The 23,207-nt window shown below is 46.3% G+C and overlaps 1 long non-coding RNA gene across 2 annotated transcripts; it reads right to left on the reverse strand.

Moving 5' to 3' along the window:
- Positions 1–938: 938 nt before the first annotated feature.
- On the reverse strand, positions 939–19,163 carry LOC115289139. 2 transcript variants are annotated; one of them, XR_003907408.1, is made up of 3 exons: positions 18,999–19,163; positions 12,102–12,280; positions 939–973 (listed from the first exon to the last, which is right to left on the reverse strand). It is a non-coding gene; the product is annotated as an uncharacterized LOC115289139 (long non-coding RNA). The 2 variants fall into 2 exon arrangements; XR_003907407.1 differs by lacking the exon at positions 18,999–19,163 and adding an exon at positions 17,919–18,052.
- Between the last annotated feature and the right edge of the window lie 4,044 nt (positions 19,164–23,207).

Raw genomic sequence — 23,207 nt, forward strand, 5'->3', positions numbered from 1 at the left:
CAAGTTTTAGTGGACAAATACGCTACTAACCTTATGTGTCTACCATTGTAAGTTAAGGACCTTTTTTTCCCTAGCTGTTTTCAGATTTCTCACTTTATTTTTGTATTTTGCAAGTTTCACTATGATATATAGTGGTGTTGACCTGTTTTTTTTTTTTTTTTTTGAGGGGAGTTCTCTGTGCCTCTTGGACTTGAATGCCTGTTTCCTTCCCTAGATTAGGGAAGTTCTTAGCTAAAAGTTGTTCAAATAAACCTTATGTCACTTTTTCCTGCTCTTCTGGGATTCGTATGGTATGGATATTATTTTGCTTTATGGAATCACTGAGTTCCCCAAGTCTACCTTCAAGACCTAATAGTTTTCTTTCCCTCTTCTTTTCAGCTTCATTTTTTTCCCATGATTTTATCTTCTCTATCACCTGTTTCCTCCTCTGCTTCTTCAATCCTCATTGTGACTATATCCTGTCGGTTTTGCATCTCAGTTATAGAATTTTTTATTTTAGTCTGACTAGTTTTTAGGTCTCTGATCTCTGCAGCCAGGGTTTTTCTGGTATCTTGTATGCTTTTTTCTCCCCCAAGCTCAGCTAATAGTCTTATGGATATTGTTCTAAATTGTTGTTCAGATATCTTCCTTATATCTATTTTAAGCAAGTCTCTGGTTGTGATTTCTTCTTGACCTGTCTTTTGAGGAGAATTCCTCCACCTTGTCATTTTGGCTAAGTTTCTGTCTTTTGTGTGTTTTGAAAGCTTGTTATATTTTATGCACTTGTGAGTAACACTATATTAAAAAAGAGCCATACACTGTTTAGAGCCTGGCACTACAGAAAGTGTTTCTTATGTATTCTGTGTGCACTCTGCTGTTGCATTTTGGCTGCTCTTTCCCACTGGTTAGTCCTCTGCAGAGCTCATCCTTGCTTGCAGTGGGGAGTGTTTGGACCCTTATCCAGGTGTGTTTTGATTTGTTTGTCAAAATAAGCCTGGAAAAAAAGAAAAGAGAAAAAACCTGATCAAAACAAACAAAATGAGAGATAGAAAGAGAGAGAGAGAAGAAAAGAAATGAAAAAAGCCAGACAATTAAAAAACTGTAAGTCTGATTCCAAAGAAAAAGGACAAAGAGAGAGAGAGAGAGAGAAGAAAATAAAACAAACAAACAACAACAAAAACTATGAGCCTGATTCCAAAAGGAAGAGGAAAGGGGGAAAAAAAAGTAAGTCTGGTCCTTTTTCCACCAGAACTACAGGTGCCATTTTGAAGCACTCTATTTTCAGTACACTTGGTGCCTGGTGGTTATCGGCTGTGCTGATCCTCTGGATGAGAGGTCTGCTGTGCTGGCTCAGAGTCAAACTTGCTCCAGTAAATATGCAATTGCCAGGCATGGAGTAGGGGGTGGGAGAGAGCTGGTTTAAGTGGGTCTGCCTCCACTGGGGGCCATTGTGTTGCTCTCTGAAATCCCACCATTCTGGTGTTGGGGGTGGAAATGGTGCAACCCTAATCTCTGGACCCTAGACAGGGGATCTCATACTCCCTACTACTCCCTGTTATTCAGCCCTCACACAATAGCAGTCAGCTTTCCCTGTACCACAGCTCTCCTGCATTTTTTCTTTGGCACGCTGCTGGGATTTAAAACTCAAAGCCTTAAGGGACCAGGCATTATGCAGACCTGCCTCCCTTCTCCACAGTAGAGCCTCTCCACTCTGTGTCTAATGTCCTTTGTCCCGGAAAAACAATCCTAACCCTGCACCAGTGTATGGAATCTATAGTGTAGCACATCTAAGCACAACAAAAAGGTTATATGCTCTCTGTGTGCACCTCTGTCCCCTGCTGATAATAGGCCTTTTGCTGGTGCTTTTGGGATCTTTTGTCCTTGGAAGGGCAATATACCCTCTTCCAAAAGTACTCCAGGAAGGGGAATGTTCTCTGCCACTGTGTCTGGAGATCCCTACACCACATTATGCACTCCAGGGCCAGCTCCCTCCTCCCCAGGAGCACGCATCATAGCTCTACTCTGGAGAAAGTTGTGCACTTTCAAAACTTCAGAGTTTGAGCTCCATAAGCTGTGTGCAAAAAACCCTGCCATACTCAGTACCTCTAGCTCCCCAGTTCATGGTCCAAAGAGGTTTTCCTTTTGTGTGAATCCAGTGCCACATTCTCTCAATCCCTCTATTTCTCTCCCTTTTGTCTCTTCATGGAAAGCGTTCCCTCACCTCTACAGCACTGCAGTTTTTCTCTCCCCCAGTTCACTTCCACACACTGTGCACCTGTACACCATCTCCCTCCAACCTTGGAGATACTTCTGCCACTCCACAGATCAGTTTCCTGAATTTCCAAGTGATCTGACCTCAATAAAGCTGTGTTTGAGAAATGAGGAAACCCCAGGGTCCACCTACCTCTCTACCATCTTAACTCTTCCCATAACAGCTTATAATTTTAAGGTGGCTATTATAACTATGCTTCATGAAGTAAGGAATTACATATTTATAAAAATTGAAAACATAGAGAACCTCAATAGAGAAAATGAACTATTTAAAAAAAACCTAAATGGCAATTCTAGAACTGAAAAAAAAATTTTTTAAATTAAGAATTCAGTGGATAGGTTTAACAACAGAATGAAGCCATGTGAGGAAAATGTCAAAGACTTTTAAGTTATATCAGTAGAAAGTATCCAGTCTGAAGAACAATGAGGAAAAAGCTTAGGGAAAAAATGAACAGAGACTCAGAAGGCTAAGAGGAATGCTAAAATGTCTAACACATGTAATTGACTCTTCTCCTAAAGGGGAGAAACTACCAAAGGGAGAAAAAATTTTTGAAGAAACAATAGCCCAACTTTAGTAAAAGACATGCATTTACATATTAAAGAAGCCCGGTATATCCTAAGTAGGATAAATACAAAGAAAACTTCCCTTAGGCACACTATAGTCAAACTGCTGAAAACCAAAGATAAAGGGGAAAATTTGAAGGTAGCCAGAAAAAAAATTACATTTCATACGGGAATAGGAGGAATAATTCAAATGATCCTGACTTATCAGAAACAATGGAGGCCAATATCTGATAAAGGGTTAATATCCAAACTATACAAGGAACTAATAAACTCAACAGCAGAAAAAGAACCCAATTAAAAAATGGATAAAGGGCCTAACTAGACATTTTTCTGAAAAAGACATACTAATAGCCAACCAGTAACATGAAAAGGTATTCAACATAACTGTTTATCAATAAAACGCAAATCAAAACCACAATGAGATATCACCTCATACTTGTTAGAATGACTACTATCAAAAAGACAAGAGAAAAATGCTCATGAGATGTGGAGAAAAGGGGACACTCATACAGTGTTGGTGGAAGCGTAAAGTGGTATGACCATTATGGAAAGCAGTCTGAAGCTTTCTCAAGAAGTTAAAGATAGAACCACCATATGATCTGTCAATCCCACTTCTGGGTGTACTTCCGTGTTTGTTGTAGCACTATTCACAATAGCCAAGGCATGGAAACGACCTAAGTGTCTGACAACAAATGAATCAAGAAGATATAATATATTTATACAATGTGATGTCATTCAGTCTTAGAGAGGAAATCCTGTCACTTGCAACAACATGGATGGACCTTGAGGGCATTATGTTAAGTGAAATAAAACAGAGAGAGAAAGACAAATACTGCCTGGTATCACTTATGTGTGGAATCTTGAATTTAAAAAAAAAAAGTCAAACGCATAGAAACAAAAGAAATGTGGTTGCCAGGGGGCTAGAGGATAAGGAAAATAGGTTGGGAAAAGACTACAAACTTCAGTTATAAGATGAATAAGTTCTGAGGATCTCAAGTATAGCACAGTAACTATAGTTGAGATCACTGTATTGTACAATTGAATGTTTCTAAAAGAGTAGAATTTAAATGTTCTCACCACCTACCCCCACAAAAGGTAAATATGTGAGGTGATTGATGTGTTAATTAACTCAATGGGGGGAATTCTTTCACAATGTATGTGTGTGTGTGTGTGTGTGTGTGTGTGTGTAAAATCACATGTCGTAAACCAAAGTATTTTATCAATGTTGTCAATTATACCTCAATAAAGCTGAAAAAAAGAAAACAATTGAGGCAAGAAACCAGTGGACCAACATCTCTAAAGAACTGAAAGTAAAAACTTTTCAAACCAGAATTCTATATCCAGCAAAACTATCCTTTAAAAATAAAGGTAAAATAAAGGCTTTTCCAGATAAAGGGAAACTAAAATATTCACCATTAGCAAATCTTCATGCAAAAAAATGCTAACATTCTCAGGCTGAAGCCAGATAATGTAAGAGGATCATTAGATTTAGATCATTAGAAACAAATGAAGAGGATAGGAAATGGTAAATAGCTAGGGAAATTACAAAACCAAATTTCTCACCCCACTCTGTTCCACCCAAGCCTGCTTTTCCAGTTGGTTTACTTATCTCAGTGATAAAAACTTCATTTTCACAGTTCCCCAGGCAAAAAAACAAAAACTAAAACAAGAACAAAGCCTTTGCATGAGCTCTTCTTCCCCTCATACCCCAGCAAATGCTCTCGGCTCTACTTTCAAATTGATATATATTCAGAACCTGACTATTCTTTTTACCTCTATTTGCCTTCCTGATCCAAGCCACTGGTATCTCTCACCTGGATTACTACAGTAGTCTGCTCATCAATTCTCCCTAATTTTACCCTTACTACCATACAGTAAATGGCACATGACACAGCTGCTTTGCTGGTCAACACTCTCCATTGGCTTCCCACCTTACCCAGAAACAAAACAGAATTCTCGTCACAGTCTAAAAATCCCCATGTAGTACGGCCCCTGCCACTTCTCTGCCCTCCCTCCCTCCCACTCTTGTTTACTCTGATCTTGCCACCTTGGCTTCCTTGCTCTTCCACAAACACATCAGCATACTCCTGCCTCTGGGACTCACTTCTCACCCCATTACCCTTCTCTGATATGGAAGAGCAGGGCTCACTCCTTCACTTCTCTGCCTACATGATGCCTCATCCATCCTAACCACCCTAAATAAACCAACAATATGACATAAATTCTCTTCATTCCTTGTCTTATGTTAGTTTTCTGTATAACACTTATTGTCTTCATATTTAAATGTTTGTTGAATGAATGAATGGCACGAATACCTAGAATACAAGGCTGAAAGCTCGGATAAAGGCCTAAGAGAGCTCAAAGGAGGAAAATAATATTTATTGAACATCATCTGTTTCTAGCACTGTTGGCTATGTTATATCACTTGATCTTCATGACCATCCTGTTAACTGATTTGTTGTCATTAACTTACAGAGAGATGTTGAAGCCCAGAGAGGCTAAGTGATTGCCAAGGTTACATGCATAGTAAATGGTGGCAGAATTCAAACCTACATCTTTGTAATTTCATTTATATATCCATTTCATAACTTAGCTCCCCAAACCCCATCTGGATCAGGTGAAGGAAGGGGGAGGGAGTATCTGGAGCAGTTTCCTGGAGGAGGTGGCACCTGGATTCCTGTGAGATAATAAAAAATGTATCTATTAGTCTGTGTCCCTGGTTCCTAGCACAGAACTGCTAAAACTCTTATAATTTCCTAAGTGATAAGAGTACTAGAAGCATCTTTGGTTCTAATATTTGGTCTTTAGCCCTGGTTCCTGACGCAGGACTCCTAAATCCCTTGGAATTTCCTGGGTGGCAGCAGTAATATTTTGTTCTATTGGGGTGACTCTTGGTGGGCTTCTGGATAAGGGCTGGTCACCAGAAAGACCAAGCCATGATAAGAAGCTTGGAATTTGCAGCCCTCTGCCTCCATTCTCCAGAAGGGGTAGATGGGCTAGAAATGGACTTAACTAACTTGATGACACCTACATGATGAAGCTTCCATAAAATCCCAAGAGTATGGGGTTTGGAGAGCTTCCAGGTTGGTGAACAGGTGGAGGTGCTGGGAGAGCAGAGTGCTCAGAGAGGGCACGGAAGCTCCTCACTCTTTCCCATGTATCCTGCCCAATGCATCTCCTCCATCTAGATGTTCATCTGTATCCTCTATCATATCCTTTTGTAATAAATATAAACATTAACTGATTTCCTAAGCTCTGTGGGCTGCTCTAGCAAATTAATCAAACCTGAAGAGGGGGTTGTGGGAACCTCCAATTTATAACTGATCAGTTAGAAACATAGGTGACAACCTGGACTTTGGATTGGCAACTGAAATGAGGAGGTGGGGGACAGTCTTGTAGGACTGAGCCCTTAACCTACGAGATGTGATTCTACTTCTGGGTGGACAATGTCTAAACTGAGTTAAATTGTAGGACACCCAGCTGATGTCTCAGAATTGCTTGGTGTGAGGAAAAAAAGCCACACATCAGTGTCAGAAGTGTTGCAAGTGTCATAATAGCATGAGTAAAGGAGACACATAGGAGAGTTTTTCCTAATGTAGTTCCAAGGGATTAGATACAGGCAAGAGGTTAGCATTGCTCACGATTACAAAGGGTTGGGTGGAGTATGAATTTGCTAAAAGGAAAGGGACTTTCTAAGACATATTATGTAAGAGGTGAGGTGACACTGAGAGCAACCCTTTCTGCTTCACAATTCTGCCTAAACTTCCCAACAATTACAGTTGTCCCCAACTGGAGCCAGTGACCCAGACATTAACGATTGTGAAACTGAATAAAGGAAATCTCATTTAAAATGAAGTCAGGAGGCCTGAAGGTGGCGCTCTCACACTGTACCACTCCCAATCCTTTGCAGACCCAACAGAGAGAGTTGTATATTGAATTCACAACCCAACCCGAAGAAGCCTCCTTTACTACCTATAAAGAGGAAGGAAGATTTTTTTCCTTGCCTGGTAACAAACCCGCCAATGAGAGACTCACAACTCAGCCAATGAAAAGCCAGTACAACTCCCATTTTACTCTAATGGACTTTTCATTTATAACAGCCCCTTCCAACTTCTCCCTTCTACTCTATATAGGAGGCGTCTTCTCCTTTGTTCTCCTCACTTGCCTTATGGCTTTTGCTGTAGCTGGCTTGTCTCAAATTGCAATTTCTCCATAATTCCTGAATAAACCCATTTTTCTGGGAAAAAGACAGACTGTTTTACTTCTAAGGTCAACAGGATGATAATCTGATGATCCCTTATCCTTACAGATTGCTTTAGAGTTTACAAAGTACTTTCACACTTATTACCTCATTGATCCCGTGACAGTTCTGTAACTAGGAGAGAGCAAGTATTCTTTCCCCCATTTTATATATGAGGAAGTGGAGGCTCAGTTATTAGACACCAACACAGGTCTTTCAGCTTGAGGGTCAGTGCTCTTTCAAGGAAGTGAGATCTCCAGCCTTGAAGTGTTTGGTAGAAGACACAGGACTCCATGTCAGATTGGAGTGTGTGTGTGTGTGTGTGTGTGAACAACGGTAAAAGAACAAGATGAACTCTGTGGACTTTATGATCCTGGTTCAATCAGTTTTACAAATAAGTATTTATGATAAAATATACACAGATCATCCCAGACTTATGATGGTTTGATTTATGATTCTCCTACTTTATGATGGTGTGAAAGTGACACTGTACTTCAATTTTTGGATATTGATCTTTTTCCAGGCTAGTGATATGCAGATACCCTCTTCTGACCCTGAGCACGGCATCAGGCTGCAGCTCCCAGTCAGCCACATGATCACGAGGTGAACAGTCAACTCAGTTACAGCCTCTGTAACAATACTCCTGTTTTTGACCTTCAGCACAACATTCAATAAATTCCATAAGATATTCAACACTGTTATGAAATAGTTTCTGTGCTCTATGATTTCACCCAACTGTAGGCTCCCATAAGTGTTCTGAGCACATTTAAGTTCAGCTAGGCTAAACTATGATATTCAGCATTTTCAACTTATGAGATATTTTCTTTCTTTATTTTATTTTTATTTTTCCTTTTAGAGAGAGAGCATGCACAAGCAGGGAAGGGGGCAGAGGGAGAGAAAGAGAGAATCTTAAGCAGGCTCCATGCTCAGTGCAGAGCCTGACATGGGGCTCAATCCCATGACCCTGGGATCATGACCTGAGCAGAAATCAAGAAACACTCAATCAACTGAGCCACTCAGGTGCCCCACCTTATGGTATTTTTAATTTATGATGAGTTTATCAGTACATAATCTGATTGTAAATGGAGGAAGATCTGTGTAACATAAAATTTAACATTGTAATCATTTTTCAATGTACAGTTCAGTGGCACTAAGTGCATTCACAATGTTGTGCAACAATCAAGACTGTCTATTTTCAGAAGTTTTTTGTCATTCCAAACTAGAACTGTACCCACTAAACACTAACACTGCATTCCCCACTCCCCAGCCCCTGAAAACTACCACTCTACTTTCTGTCTTTGCGAATGTAACTATTCTGAGTACCTCGTATGAGTACAAATACAATATTTGTTCTTTTGTGTCTGGTTTAATTCACTTGGCAAAATGTTTTGTAGCAGTTATCAGAATTTCACTCCTTTTCAAGGCTGAATAATATTCATCATATATTTTAACTACATTTTGGTATTTATTCATTGTTGCCATGGTTCAATCTTGCTGACAAAACACAGCAGCCTCCTTCATCAGGAATATTTGTCCTTAGGCTGCCAGTCCCAAGATCAAAATATACCAGCTACTTGCTCCTTACCCGAGGGAGGCTCCCCCCACCCCCACCCTCACCCCCCATGCAAGCAGGGCCATTTGCAGAGAATTACCTACTTGGGATCAGATCCCATTGTGAGGACCAGACTTCCTAGAAAGTTCTAGTCTTCTAGAAGACAGTACTGTGCAAGGACCAAGCACTAGAACTTCTCTTTCCTTCAAGAACAGAAATGGCAAAATGTTCCAGGTCCTCTTCCTTCCCCAAACTCAGAAATGTAGCCCAGCTGCTCAAATTGCCTGCGCAAGGGAGGGACAGAAAGGTGGCCAATGGGGAACAGACACAGTTTTTCCCTTGTTCCCTCACACAATCTCCCAAGAATCCTCGTCCTGCGTAGCCACTGCCCACTAGAAGCCAGAACAGGGTGGTGTGGCCACCTGTTGGGCACAGGGGGTGGTGCAGCCTTGGGTCACAGAGAGGCCACACGGTCCACACAGTGTCTCCTGCTCCACGCCATCACTGGGGAAGGAAAGGGCTTGCAGGCTGAAATTGCTTCAGGAAAACCCGGACAAACGCAAAAATAAAAAGCCAAACCCAAACAAAAGCAGCCCCTACATCCAGACAATGGAATTTTATTCAGCACTAAAAAGATATGAGTGATCAAGCTGTCAAAAGACACAGAAGAAACTTAAATGCAAATTGCTAAGTGAAGGCAGCCGATCTGAAGAGTCTCCATACTGTGTGATTCCAAAGATAGAACACTCTGGAAAAGGTAAAACAATAAAAAGAGCAATTGTAGCCAGGGGTTGTGGGGGCAGGGAGGGAGAGAAGGAAGAGCAGGTTGAGCACAGGGTATTTCTGGAGCAGTGAGACTACCCAGTAGGGTACTAGAATAGTGGATACACGCTGTGTCATACATTTGTCAAAACCCAGGGAATGTGCAACACCTGGAGCGAACCTTAATGAAAACAATGGACTCGGGGTGATCCTGGCGTGTCAGTGCAGACTCATGGCCTGGAAGAGACGCTCCCCTCTGGCAGGAGATGGTGGTGGAGGCTGGGGGTGGGGGTAGGGAGGGGGGATATGGGAACTCTTTGTACTAGCTGTTCAATTTTGCCGTGAACCTAAAACCGCTCTAAAATATAAAGACAACAAAACAAAAGCAGATGCCCTGAGCTCTGTGTAACAAGGAAGCCCACCTCGATCCTCACAGCAGCCGGTCACTCAGTTCCAGACTCAGAAAGCCCTGCTCTCCCCCAGGGGCGCTCACAGCCCTCTCTCTCTCTCTCTCCTGATGCCTCTTTTCCCTATTGGCAGGATAACAGCCACTCTTCTGCCTTTTTAGTGAAGTGTAGGGAGAAGCTCTCGAGTCCCTTCCGTCCTCTGTTCTATCCCAGCTTAAATGTCACCTCCTCACGAGGTCTTCCTTGACCACCTGAACCCCCAGCACGCCTCACTTCCTGAAATTAGCTGCTTGCTCACACGCTTCTTTCACGTTGCCCTGTAACAGAATGTAAGCTCCCCCAAGGCAGACACTATCCCTGGAGCTCAGAACAGTGGGTGGGACAGGGTAAGGGTTCAAAAATGTTTGTTGATGGCTTGAATAATTGTGTTACTGACCAGCTGTATAACCTGGGGCAAGGCAGTTAAACTTCTCTGGACCCCGGTTTCCTCATCTGTAAAATGAGCAATTAGACTTAATGACCATGACCTCTTCTTGCCGCAGAGCTCTGAGCGTTCCAGTGATAGTCAGAATGACCTTGTTATTCCACTTGAGGGCTTCTGCCAGGCCACTGGGTGACTGCGAGGTATTTAGGGAGAGAATTCCTAGCGACCCAGCGTTGGCTGACCTCTCAGGTAGGTTCGTGGGTGTAGGGGAGAGGTCAAAATGTGTGCTGGGTGGGGGCATCTGGGTGGCTCAGTCGGTTAAGCATCTGACTCTAGATTTTGGCTCAGGGCTTTTTTTCACGATTGTGGGACTGAGCCCTGTGTTGGGCTCTGCGCTGACAGCACGAGACCTGCTTGGAATTCTCTCTCTCCCTCTCTACCCATTCCCTGCATGTGCGCTCTTTCAAAAATAAACATTTAAGAAAAAGGGGTGCTGGGTGGATTGGGACTTGGGGGAGTCCCTCCCCTAGAATGTAAACTCCAGTACAGCAAGGATCTTGTGTTTGTCTATCCCATGTGCCGATTACAGTGCCTGGCACACAGTAGTGTCAACAGTGTGTGAGTGGAGAACACAGTGCATGCGTTTCCCTTCTTGGGTGAGTGCTGTTTGGGTCAGGCGTGGGGTGAAGACAGCAATCATCCCTTCCGTCGGCGGAGCCCTCTGTGGAGTGTTTGCACCTGCATCATCTCGTGCACTCCTCATGACAACCCCACGAGATTAGTCCCATTAAGTGTTATTAGCCCCAATTTACAGATGAGCTAACTGAGGCTCAAGGAATTTGACCTGCTCAAGGCCACATAGCTGGTAAATGGCAGAGCCTGATCTCAGACCTCAGTTTTCTTTTATTCTAGACCCAGTGCTTGTCTGTGTTGGTGGTCGTGCAAAGCTCGGAGTGTGAGCAGGAGAAGGAAGTCTTATGTGACAGGCAGGCCCTGAAGAGCAAAAAGGAGGAGCAGAGAGAAGAGCTACAAGCACTGGAGTGTGCGTGGGGCTTGAGCCCACGGCCCCCTGGCTGGGGTGGGGACTGAGTGAGCAGCAAGGGGACGGAGCAGAGACCACCCGCCCCCAACAGTGGCCGGTGACCGCATACAGGGAGCTGCTGGAGAGACTGCTGACCTCATGTAGGCTCTGCTGCCCCTCAGGCCCAGACACGCACGGCCCCAGACAGGCCCTTCTAGGCCATCCTAGAAGCCAAGGATGTGGGCAAACTGGTTTGAGGAACACAAAAGCCAACTCCAAGCTTCTTCCCTTTCCCGCACCATGCACGTACCTGCCCCTCACCCCTGTGCCAAGGGGAAATCTTCAGAATGACACTTGCCCATCTCCAAATCTCGCTGACTTTGCCAAAGTCACTCACAGGTCACCCCGAACCATCCCTACACACACACACACACACACACAGCAGAATGCCACCCATGAGGGCCCCAAACACAGCCCTGCTTCACCCTCACCCACCTCCACCCATGGAAGCCTTTTGGACTCAGTCTGCAAAAATCTTCTCTGCTTTCTGGGCCTAAGGTGGATTCCCTCTTCTGCAGCCAAAGCCCGCGGCAGGCCCTCTGTCCTGGCTCCTGCAACTGGAGCCTTCCACTCTGTGTGTGTGTGTGTGTGTGTGTGTGTGTGTGTGTGTGTGACTACTTCTCCTGAAGCTGCCATATCCCTGCAGGTAAAACTCAAGTCCCCATGCTGGGCCTGACCTGGCACAGGGGGTCACAGAAGTGGTCACCTTGCACCAGCCCACAGCAGGGAGCTGTCACACCTCCCTGAGGACCTGCCCAACGCGAGGTAGAGATGAGGAAATGGGAGGCGGGGTAGAGGGGGACAAATGGCGGCCCACACACCTGCCTGTGTTAGTCACCGAGGGCACTCAGCCGAGCCGAAGTCATCTCCACAGCTGGTGCAAGGGGGACAGGTGGGAAGAGGGAGGGCTCATCTGCAAAACCAGTGGGAAGAGGCACTGTGTCCAAATGTCCTTCTCTTGCTGGAGGGACAGTTTTCCTTCCAGATGCCCCAGCGAGATCTGAAATAGCAAGAGGAGGGATGTCTTGATCAATCACAGGATACATTTGGGGTTCGCTCCATCAGCCACCGTGCACCGAACCCCGTGACCTCCCGTCCGGCTGTGTGCCAGACTCTAGAACTTAGATTCTACCTTCCCGCATCAGAGGGAGCTTGGGCTGCAGCTTTCCCTGACTGCCGCTCTGGAAATGGGTCCCAAAGCTCAACCAACCAGAGGGTCATTACCGCCAAGTGTATCTAATAGTTATTTATTGATCACATGTCCGTTGATTGCCTACTCCCCCGGGCCTCGTGCTAAGGACTTCGCACGCATTCTCATTTACTTAATGGGGTGACTCCTGCAGATGATTCTGGTGGCTACTGGGGGGAGGGGGAGAATGCGACCAGGGTGGGGTGACCCTGACTTGCCCCGGGACAGTCCCCTTATATGTCTGTTGTCCCAGCATCACCATGAACAGAGCCGCCTCTCACTCTCAGAAGTGACCTTTTGAGGAGATAAATGATGGGTTTGGGGGGTACTCTCCCTGGCCTGCCGCAGGGGAGCTGTGTGTGAGGCACCTGTTCCCCAGAAGTGCACCTGGGCCTTGACAGGCAGACACTAGAGGGCGCCAGTCAGTTGTGCTTGACCTCCGCATCTCTAGAGTGGCCAGCAGCCCTGCAAGGCCAGTCTCTGGAAAGCAGAGGCAGCAGGTGGAGGGTGAGGTGGGAGAGTACCCAACAGAGCCCTGGCTGAGCCCCTTCTTGGCCTAGACCCAGGCCGGCCCGCCCCCTCTCCCACCTCCATCCACTCAGCAGCGCTCCTGAGCAAGCAGAGCCCTCTCCCTCCAGGGACCTGGGAATCCTATGAGGGAAGAGAGGTTCTAACACCGTTCCCCTCTCCTCCATTTCAGCCTGGCCAGGCCCCTGCCAGCCTCTCCCCCAGGATCTCATATGCAGTATGATTCACCCTGGGCTGAAGGCCACGGGACCTGGGACTGGGCTGCAGGTGGCCATTCTGGAAAAAAATAACGATTGGGCCAGGTATCAAGGAAACGCCTCAGCCCTCCAAGGGATGGGTGTGGGAGTGAGGAGGACAGGACGCAGGAGGTGGAAAGGCTGATAGAGCACTTGGTTAGGTGCACAGGGCGTGGGCACCGGCCTTCTCCTCCTCAACCAACCCTCACCAGCCTTGAGAACTCAGGCCCAGTGCTCAGGCCTCAGTGTCTTCTCCCTTGGAGGGGCCAGGAGGCTTGTGACCCTCAAAGAGCTCACGTCTCACCAGCCTGGCCTGACCACGGCCCCGCCCAGCACTCTGCCCTGAAACTGCAACCAGACACATGATTGGCCTCCAGGACCCGGGCCCAGGTGACTCCTCCCCAGCAGGGGGTCTGAGATTGCTGGGGCCGTTGGGGCACAGAGCAGGGGTGAGCAGGCCTGCTTCCTTAAACCGGATGCCCCCAGGCCTCTGTCTGCAGCCCTCTCCCAGAGAAGGCTGCACCAAGGTCGGGCCTGGGGACTTAAAAGTATTTTGGTGCCCAACAGACGTGGGCACGGGTTGCAGCTCTGACATTGGGAGCTGGGTGACATTTGATGCGTCATTTAACTTCTCTAAGCCTCAGGTGACTCAGCTGCAAGAGGTAATAAGAGTATCTATTTCATATAGCCTATTTCATAAGGCTGTCGTAAGATTAGACGCAATGAAGAACATAAAATGCACAGCTCAGTGCCTGGCACCCAAGTGTACAGTGAGCAGTGCTCACAGCCGAGGACGCCCAGAGCAGCACCAGCATGGCCCTCTGTCACAGGAGTCCTTGTCTGCGAGAGAAAAAACAAAGATGGACTTCACAATGCACTGTGGTACACATAGTACACATGGCCGAACCTTCTATTTGACAGTGACATCAATGGATGTAGGCAGCCACGGACGCCTCCATGCCAAGAATCACTTATCCAGGGGTGCCTGGTTGGCTCAGTAGATATCCAATTCTTGATTTCGCCTCAAGCCATGATCTCATAGTTTGTGGGATCAAGCCCCGCATCGGTTTCCATGCCGACAGAATGGAACCAGGTTGAGATTCTCTTCCTCCCTCCCTCTCTCAAAATAAATAAACATTTTAAAAAGGAAAACGAACCATTCATTCATTCATCTGTCGATTCATTCAGTCTTTTGTCCCAGATTACAACTCTTGTCCTGACATAATTATGAATAACCTCCTGTCACTCTTGAAGTGTCCCAGTTTGGATGACAGGTTATGTGATCGCCCTGCTTTGCCAGATCCTGTGGTAGACCCTGGAGATTGGGAGAAGGATGATGTCCCCCCGCCCTCCAGGGTTTCTCTCCAAGGAGACTCTGGAATGCAGTGCAACAGGGTGAGGCTGGGATGCTGTTTGTGGCCAACTGATGCCCCTCTGCCCCTTAAGAACCTACCAGGAAAAACACCCTCTGACTCATCTGCCCTTCTTAGGTTTATTTCATTTTACTTATTTACAAACCATCCTTTAGGGGTTCAATTCTTGACATACATCTTCCACTGGATACATGAGGTATTAGTCTTTTTATTTGTTCTGATATTATTTTTTTCCAGCCTCAGAAGCTGCCTTCTATTCAAATATTTGTGGTATTCAAGAAAAAGGAGATACAAATGGGGCGGCTGGGTGGCTCAGTCGGTTGAGCATCCGACTTTGGCTCGGGTCATGAACCCACAGTTGGTGAGTTCGAGCCCCGCGTTGGACTCTCTGCTGTCAGCGTAGAGACTGTTTCGAATCCTCTGCTCCCCTCTCTCTCCCCCTCCCCCACTCAGGCTCCCTATCTCAAAGATAAATAAACATGAAGAAAAAGAGAGTTACAAATATCCCATCAGTTCTATGGGATCATAGAACACGACAGTGATCTAGAGGCACACTCTGAATGGCCAGCCGCTCATAACTTATGCCAAAACACAACCCAACATTTCATGAACGAGATCTTGTCTTAAGGAAAAGGACAGGAGGGGCAAAAGGAGATGAAAGAGGCAGTGATGTCTCCTGAGGGTCCTGGGGCTCGGGGCTGGAGCAGTCACCTCGGGGCTACTGCCTGATTATCTACGTTGGGTTGGGGCAGAGTGACTGCCCTCCCCAAGGGGCAGTAGGAAGGCAGGCGTGAGTGTGTGGGCAAGGGTGGTGCCCCCCCACACCCATGCCAGAACCAGATATGCCTAGGAATGTGGAGGCTTTAAGAGGCCACACCCCATGTCAAACATCTTCCTCCCTCCCCCACCTATGTCCTCTTGCCCCCACCCCCACCCCGTTAGCTGGAGAGCATGAGAGTCCCATGTTTACAACAGGGTCTGTGTCTGTCCATCTGGAGGTGGACAGGAATCCTATCTGTCCCACCTCTCATCTGGGGATACATCTCATGACTCTGCCTCCCATTCCCCGAGAGTCATGACTGGGTGAAAATCATGACAATCCACGGGCCATGGGGGAGTGTGGCCTTATTTAGATGTGCCGCCACCAGAGGAGGAAGAGGAGGAAGGAGGGGGAGGGGGCTGAGAAGCAGATAGGAGTGAAAGGAGAAGAAAGAAGAAGGCATGGGTGATTCTGAGAATTGAGGGTAGCTAGTGACGTTACCGTGGCGAGTGTTTCACCCAGGTCAGTGGGTGGGGGCAAAGCATAGTGACTGTGGCCCTGTGACTCAGTTATGAGCCCTGTATCCAGAAGTCCTTCATTTAGTAAGTCATTAATTCTGTCAACACACGTTTATGGAGCTGTTATTATGTTTGAGACACTGGACTAGGCAGCAGGGAAGGAGAAGGGCCCAATGGGAGGGAGGGGGTGCTGGGGCCTCCAGGCCTGGCAGAAAAGGAAGTTCCCCTGCAGAGTGTAGGTGTGCAGGGAGGTGGGAGGGAGGGGGGTACAACCCTCCTCTCAGAAGGAGTGGCCAGGGAAGGGCCAGCGGGCTGGGCTGGGATTAAGTCCCAGTGGGAGGAGTAGGCAGAAGCCAAATGGAGGAAGGGGAAGGAGGGAGCGGTAGGGAGTTTCAGGCACAGGAAGGAGATTCGTGCTTGAAGGCACGGAGGGTGGGAGGGGAGGTTTGGGGAACTGTAAGTAGTTCCTGAGAGGCTGGAGGGAGAAATGAGCTTGAAGAGGTAAGAAGTGAGAGGTAAGGGGGTGGGTCCTAAAGGAGTTCAGAGGCTGTCTCCAGGTGGTGAGGCCCCCTGATGGGGAACACCCAGGAGAGTGTGGTCAGATCCCCCTCTCGCAGGGGTCTGGCCGGTGCTGGAGGGGCTACGGGGCATCACCCACGCTGCCCTGCAGCGGCCCTCGGAGGCATCCCCCAGCAGACGGATGGAAAGGCTGAGGCACAGGAGGCAAAGAGCTGGCCCCGCTCAGTCGAGAAGCTGCCACGCCAGGATTCCAAGCAGGGCTGTCAGAGCTTCCGAAGCTGGCCACCACGAGCCCTCCCTACCAGCTCCTGCTTGAACTCGCTTTCCAGGATACTTTACAGCTCCTCCTGGGCCACAGCCAGTTTCACAGGGTGCCCTTAACAACAGCCAGGCTTCCCTGTGATGCACGGGCCCCTCTGCCTGGGCCCTGTCAACCATGCCCTATCTGGTTCCACTGTAGATCTAGAAACCCTGTCTTCCTGGTCAAGGGTGAGGCAGCTCCTAGCCCTGTGGTCCCTCCCTGTCTTGAACCCCTGTGTCCAGAGGGGCCAGAGTGGGAAGCTCCCTCCTGAGGGAATTGAAGCCATGTCCTTCTGTAGGCCACAGCCCATCAGGATGATGAGGGCTCCTATGAAGGACCCTCCCCCCCTGGAATTCTGTTTTACAAATAGGAGACCCAGGCAAGGACCATGAAAAAGGGCTCCTGGACACTGAGGACTGCTTCTCTGTGAGCAATAGCCACATCCCCCTCATTCGGGCCCATGGAGGTTCCCGTCCACACAGAAGGAAGGAAAGACCATTTCCACCTGGCCTAGGGTGCCAACATTGCCAGTACTTCCTGGCTGGCCATAAATTCCCAAATATATTTTTGCTTCTCCCTCTAACGTTGAACCTTGGATATATTTCAAAGGAAACGCCACTCTACCCGCTTCTGATTCATACCCGCTGAGTTCATCAAAACCAGAATTATTTGGTAATAGCTGTTGGGTTTACTGGATGTCCTCTGGGATCTGTAAAAATCTCTGTTCCTCAGAAACAGGAAGTTTCAACAGCAGGACAGAGGCTGGTACAAAAATCAAAATTTGAATTCTCTCTGACTATTGGAGAGGCACAGGGTTCATGGCATTTCTTTCCATCAGCCAATCAATACACATGGACCTGCGGCCTGCCTGTGTGCAGCAGCTAGCAACACAAAGATGATTTTTTAAAATATTTTTAAATCTTTGTTTTTGAGAGAGAGAGAGAGAGAGAGACAATGGAAGTAGGGAGGAACAGATTGAGAGAGGGAGACATAGAATCCAAAACAGTCTCCAGGTTCTGAGCTGTCAGCACAGAGCCCAACACAGGGCTCAAACTCACAAACTACGACTTCATGACCCAAGCTGAAGTCAGATGCTTAACCCACTGAGCCACCCAGGCACCCGACAAAGATGACTTCTAAAAGGGGCTCTGAATTAATTTGAAGGGCTGCCATAACCAACTGGATGGCTTAAGGACAGACATTTATTTTCTCACAGTTCTGGAGAGAGATGTCCAAGATCAAAGATGTTGCAGGGGTTTTGAAAGCTCTCCTCTTGGTTTGCAGATGGCTGCCTTCTCTCTGTGTCTTCACCTGGTCTTCCTTACGTGAGGCTGTGTCTTGACCTCTTCTTTTTTTAAGGACACCAGTCACATTGGATTAGGGTCCCGTTTTAACTTAATTAGCTCTTTAAAGACCCTATCTCCAAATTCAGTCACATTAGGACTTCAACATATGAATTTTGGGAAGGGGGTGAAATACAATCCAGCTGATAAGAGGCTCTGATCTCAAAAAGCCGCTCACCCTTGATAACGTCTCTTTGATCTCTATCTGAGGTTAGCATCCCAGATGAGGTGGTTTAGGATGTAATCCCCACACTAGTGTAGACTTTCTGAGGCAGATGATTCAGCGGAATGAGCACTGAGCTTTCAGATCTGGATTCAAAGTGTGCCCCCTTCACTTACTAGTCGGGTGATGTAGCCCAAGTTATATAACCTATGAAGTCTCAGTTTCCTCATTTGTATAATGTGGATAATATTACCTGTATAGTATACAGGGAATTTTTATGAAGATCTAAAAATATAACACGTGGAAAATATAGCACAATGTCCAGGAGCAGAGTAGGTGCTCCCAAAATGGAAGTTTCTTTTCCAGGTGTGTTTTCTGCAAGGTTTCGTCTGCCGGAGATTGAAGGATGTAGTACGACTATTCTCTGGCAGGCCAGGAAATGCAAGAAACTCAGGCACAGGGTCACTTCCACCTGTCACTGCCTTGGAATACATTCCACCCTTAAAGCAGCCCAGCCTGTGGGTAGGAGGAAGAAGCAATAATCTGGGATTGGACCTCACTAGGAGCACCCACTGTTGGGACCTCTGTGAGAGTGCGGTGTAGGAAAGTGGCAGGGGACAAGTGTCGGGTCCTGAGCCCAGCAGTGCCAGGCCGATCTTGCAGAAACTAACAAGCCCAAAGGCTGACAAAGCCTCTGGTCACGGGAAGCCCTCACAGTCCAGAGGCGTGGGGTCTAGTCAAGTCAGATCATCTGGGTTCTATGCCCATCTCTGATATTTCCCACTCACCTGACCTCTCTGAGCTTCAGTCCCTGCAGAGGGGCAAATGGAATAACATGTTAGACAAATGTGAGTTCATATATTATTAATAAGTCCAAAAGGCACTGAACCGGCACCCTCCTCTGGGCGACCACACTTTCTCAGCTGCCTGGGGCTGAAGGGGGAAGTCCCTGTTGCTCTGGTTTCCAGTTTCCTTAAACTGCCGGCATTTACACACACACACACACACACACACACACACACACACACACACACAATCTCTCTCTCTCTCTCTCTCTCTCTCTCTCTCTCTCTCCACACATTAAAGCAGATTAAGGATGCATATCCAGCTTCCAAGTATGAGGGATGAGGGCTCATTTGGGCCACATCGCCTCTTCGACATCACCCCCCCAGCCCTCTCCCCCTCCCCCCACCCTCCCCAAATTACTCACACTCCTGGAAACATGACTGATGACTTCAGAATGAGTAAGAGACAGAGCACGTCATGGCCCAACTGCTGGCAGGGTAAATGAGTTCATTGCTCCCTTGAGCATGGCCACTTAGACATGTGCCAGGAGTCCCTTCTGGGGGAAGGGGGTCACGGGACCCTAGAGAGCAGCTCGGCTTGATTTAGCAACGAGTTAGAAGTCCTTTGACCTATTTCCCTGTTTCCAACCCCTGAGCCATGACTGCCTTCTTAGCCTGGGGTGACTGCTCCAGTGACTTTCTGGGAGGCCTAGGCAGCGGGGACAGGGCTCACACTGAGCTCTAGGACACTATGTTTCTCTGACCCAAGCACCCCTGGCCTCACCCCAGCAATGGCTCAGGGCAACCCTGAACTTGGCAGCCTAGCCTGGACGGCTTTGAAAGGGCCCTAATCCAGGGCCCAACCTGCAGAGTGCATGTGTGCCGTGGGGGGTGTGTTTGTTCTTTCCTGCACATCCTAATCCATGGAGCCAGTCAAGCAGACATTTTTGGTCTGTTTTCCATTTCCCACGTGTTCCATTTCTGAGCCTTTGGTGGAGATGGGATGACAGCAAAGGAGTGGATTAACTCAATGCGTTTTGAAATGCCAATTTTTACATTCTTGGTGTTAAGGTACAGGCTGAACATGCTAATATAAGCAAAACAGGACGCACACTAGACTGTCCTGGCACTTAATAAATAGGGCTGAAGCATCAGTTTCCCCATACCTAATATGGGCGGAGTCGGGACATGGATGGCTTGGAAAGTAAGGCCAGGACGGTGAAGCCTGAGGCAGCCTCACCTCAATGTCCTTTGCAACCAGGGCAAGATGGCATCCTCACCCTGAGCCTCCCCTGCCAGATGATCACTCCCATGAGGGGAACAGGGCTCACCCCCAAGCTTGGCTCTGCGAGGATATCAACATGTAAGAACTTTTTTAGAGTGTTTCAGGATGGAGAGACTAGAGTGCAGAAGAACATATCGTGACGATGATTTGTTTGATGAAGTCTGAGATCCTAAAGGCAAGGGCTGGAACACAAGCGAGGTGGGCACCCAATCCCTGTCAGCCATCTCCTCTCCCCTCAGAAAGGATGGGTCCTCTGCCCCCTCCCCACTCTCTATTAACAGCAGCTCTCCCCAGCCACAGTGAGGGTCCAGCGTTCATTCTGCTGCTCCTGGGCCATCAGAGTTGGGGAGCTCTGCAAGGCTGCCCCATGCCTCCCTGAGGTCTCCATGGCCCTTGAGCTCCTGACCCCTGACTTAGGGGTGCATAGTTGTTCTAATTCCTTCTACGCAGACTAGGGGATTTTTCTGTAGTCTTAGAAGTGCTGTTAACTGGAAGTAGAGGGTGGGTTGGTGTTCTCTAGCATGCTGTTTTCCCTTGAACTCTATGTCTCTATTCCCCTAAGGACCTCTTCAGAACCAAAGCCAAAAAGGCCCCCTTTTTTCCTTCCCTGCATCTTGAGATTGTACTCACATTCCCTTGGCAATCAGCAAATAATTCCTTAAGTGGTGAAAAGGGCAAAGGATAAATACTGGAAGAAATGGTTTGGTATTTCAAAAACTTGCTACCCCATAGAGGATTTTCACTACGTGAATTAGGACCTGCAGTTAAACTACAGCAATCAAGGCAGTGCGATATTGGCTTAAGAATGGACAATGGGATCAAGGGAAGAGTCCGGAAGTTGATGTTCACATGTGTGGTCAACTGATTATCAACAAAGACACCATGGGTAATTCAGTGGCTAAAGCAGTTTTTTTTAATTTTACATGGTATGAAAACAATTTGATATTCATATATTTAAAAGTGAGTAATCACCCTTACCTCACATCATACTCAAAAATTACTTTAAGGTGGATTACAGACCTAAACACACAAACTAAAACCATAAAGCTTCTAAAAGGGAACAGAGAAAGAAACTTTTCATGACCTGGCAGAAGGCAAAGTTTTCTTAAACGGGTCACAAAATCACAAACTATTAAAAAAAATTGATTGGACTTCCTCAAAAAAACTTTTTTTTCAATCAAAAGATACTGTTAAGAAAACAGGCCAGTCTGCAGTGATATATTCACAAAATATACATCTGACAAAGTGCTGGTATCCAGAATATATAAAGAATGCCAACAAATCAATAACAAAAAGATTTAAAAAAAAACCCAAACCAACCCAATAAATGAAAGAAAGCAAAAGACTTGACCAGACATGTCACAAAAGATTACAAGTGGCCAATAACCAAATGAAAATTGCTCAACATCTTTGTGTTAGGAAATGTGCAATAACATTTCACACCCACTGGAATGGCCAAACTTAAAAAGAGCAACAATACCTAACGCTGGTGAGGATATGGAGCAACTGGAACTCATACATTGTTGGCAGGAGCATAAAATGGTACAACCATTTTGGACAACTGTTTAGCTGTTTCTTACAAAGTGAAATATACACCTACCTTATGATTCACTGATGCCATTCCCAAGTATTTATCCAAGAAACCTGAAAACACATAGCACAAGAAAAATTGTCCAAAAATATTCACAGCAGTGTTATTCATAACAGCAAAAAACTAGAAATGACCTAAATGTCCTTCCAGAGGTTAACACGTAAACAAATTATGTTATCTTCATATAAAGGTATGCTACTCAGCAACAGAAAGGAGTAAACTACTGATAGACGCCACATGGCTGAATCTCAATATTATGTTGAAAGAAAGAGAAGCATAAAACAGTACATATGGGGTGATTCCATGTTTATGAAGATCTAGAACAGGCCAAGCCAATCCATGAGGATAGAAATCAAGACATTGGTTGTCTTGGGACAGGGAGGTGGGGGTTGACAGAAAAGTTCTGAAGATCTAATGTTCTGGAAATCGTTATCACAAGGTGACTATGATTAAAGTTAAGACTGAAAAACAAATAAAAACAAACAAATGAGAAGTATGGCAACTTTGTGTGATGATGGAAATATGCTGTATCTTGATTGGAGACGTGGTTACATCAGTGTGTATGGCCATCTGTCAGAATTCATTGGGTTTTACACTTAAGATCTATGCATTCACAGTATGTAGACTACACCTCAATAATAAAATTAAAAAACAAAACAAAACAGTTTCCAGGGGCCGGGGAGAGAGGGAAATGGGGAGTTGTGTTTAATGGGCATGGAGTTTCAGTTTTGCAAAATGAAAAATTATGGAATCAGTTGTACAACAATATGAATATATTTAACACTACTGAACTGTATACACTTAATAAGGTAAATTTTATGTGCATTTTACAATAAAAATGAATGAAACATGCTACCACAAACAACCTAGCAAACTTTATTCATGAAGATTCAAACACAAACAGCTTAATACCTTTGGGTTTTTTTTTTTCAGTATTATTTATTTTGAGAGGCGGGTGGAGAGAACAAGCAGAGGAAGGGCAGAGAGAGAGAGGTGGACAGAAGGTCCAAAGCTGAATCCGAGCCTACAGACAGCAGACAGCTCAACGCAGGTCATCACACACCACGAGATCATGACCTGAGCCAAGGCCAGACACTTAACCAAATGAGTCATCCAGGTCCCTCTTAACTTCTTAATATAATATTTATGTGGTCTCTTGAAACAGAAGAGCCAAGGTAAATCATAGGTTGTACTTGATCACGATACAGTACAATAGGAAATAAAATAAAACATGCAAGTATTGCCATGATCCTGCTCTCGGGGCATCTGCTGTCTGACTGTTGGCAGTGAGTGTGCCCAACAGTGTCCTGGCTTTCTAGATGGCACCATGATGGGT

Source organism: Suricata suricatta, chromosome 4 (genome assembly GCF_006229205.1).
Source record: "Suricata suricatta isolate VVHF042 chromosome 4, meerkat_22Aug2017_6uvM2_HiC, whole genome shotgun sequence".
NCBI classification, from domain to species: domain Eukaryota; kingdom Metazoa; phylum Chordata; class Mammalia; order Carnivora; family Herpestidae; genus Suricata; species Suricata suricatta.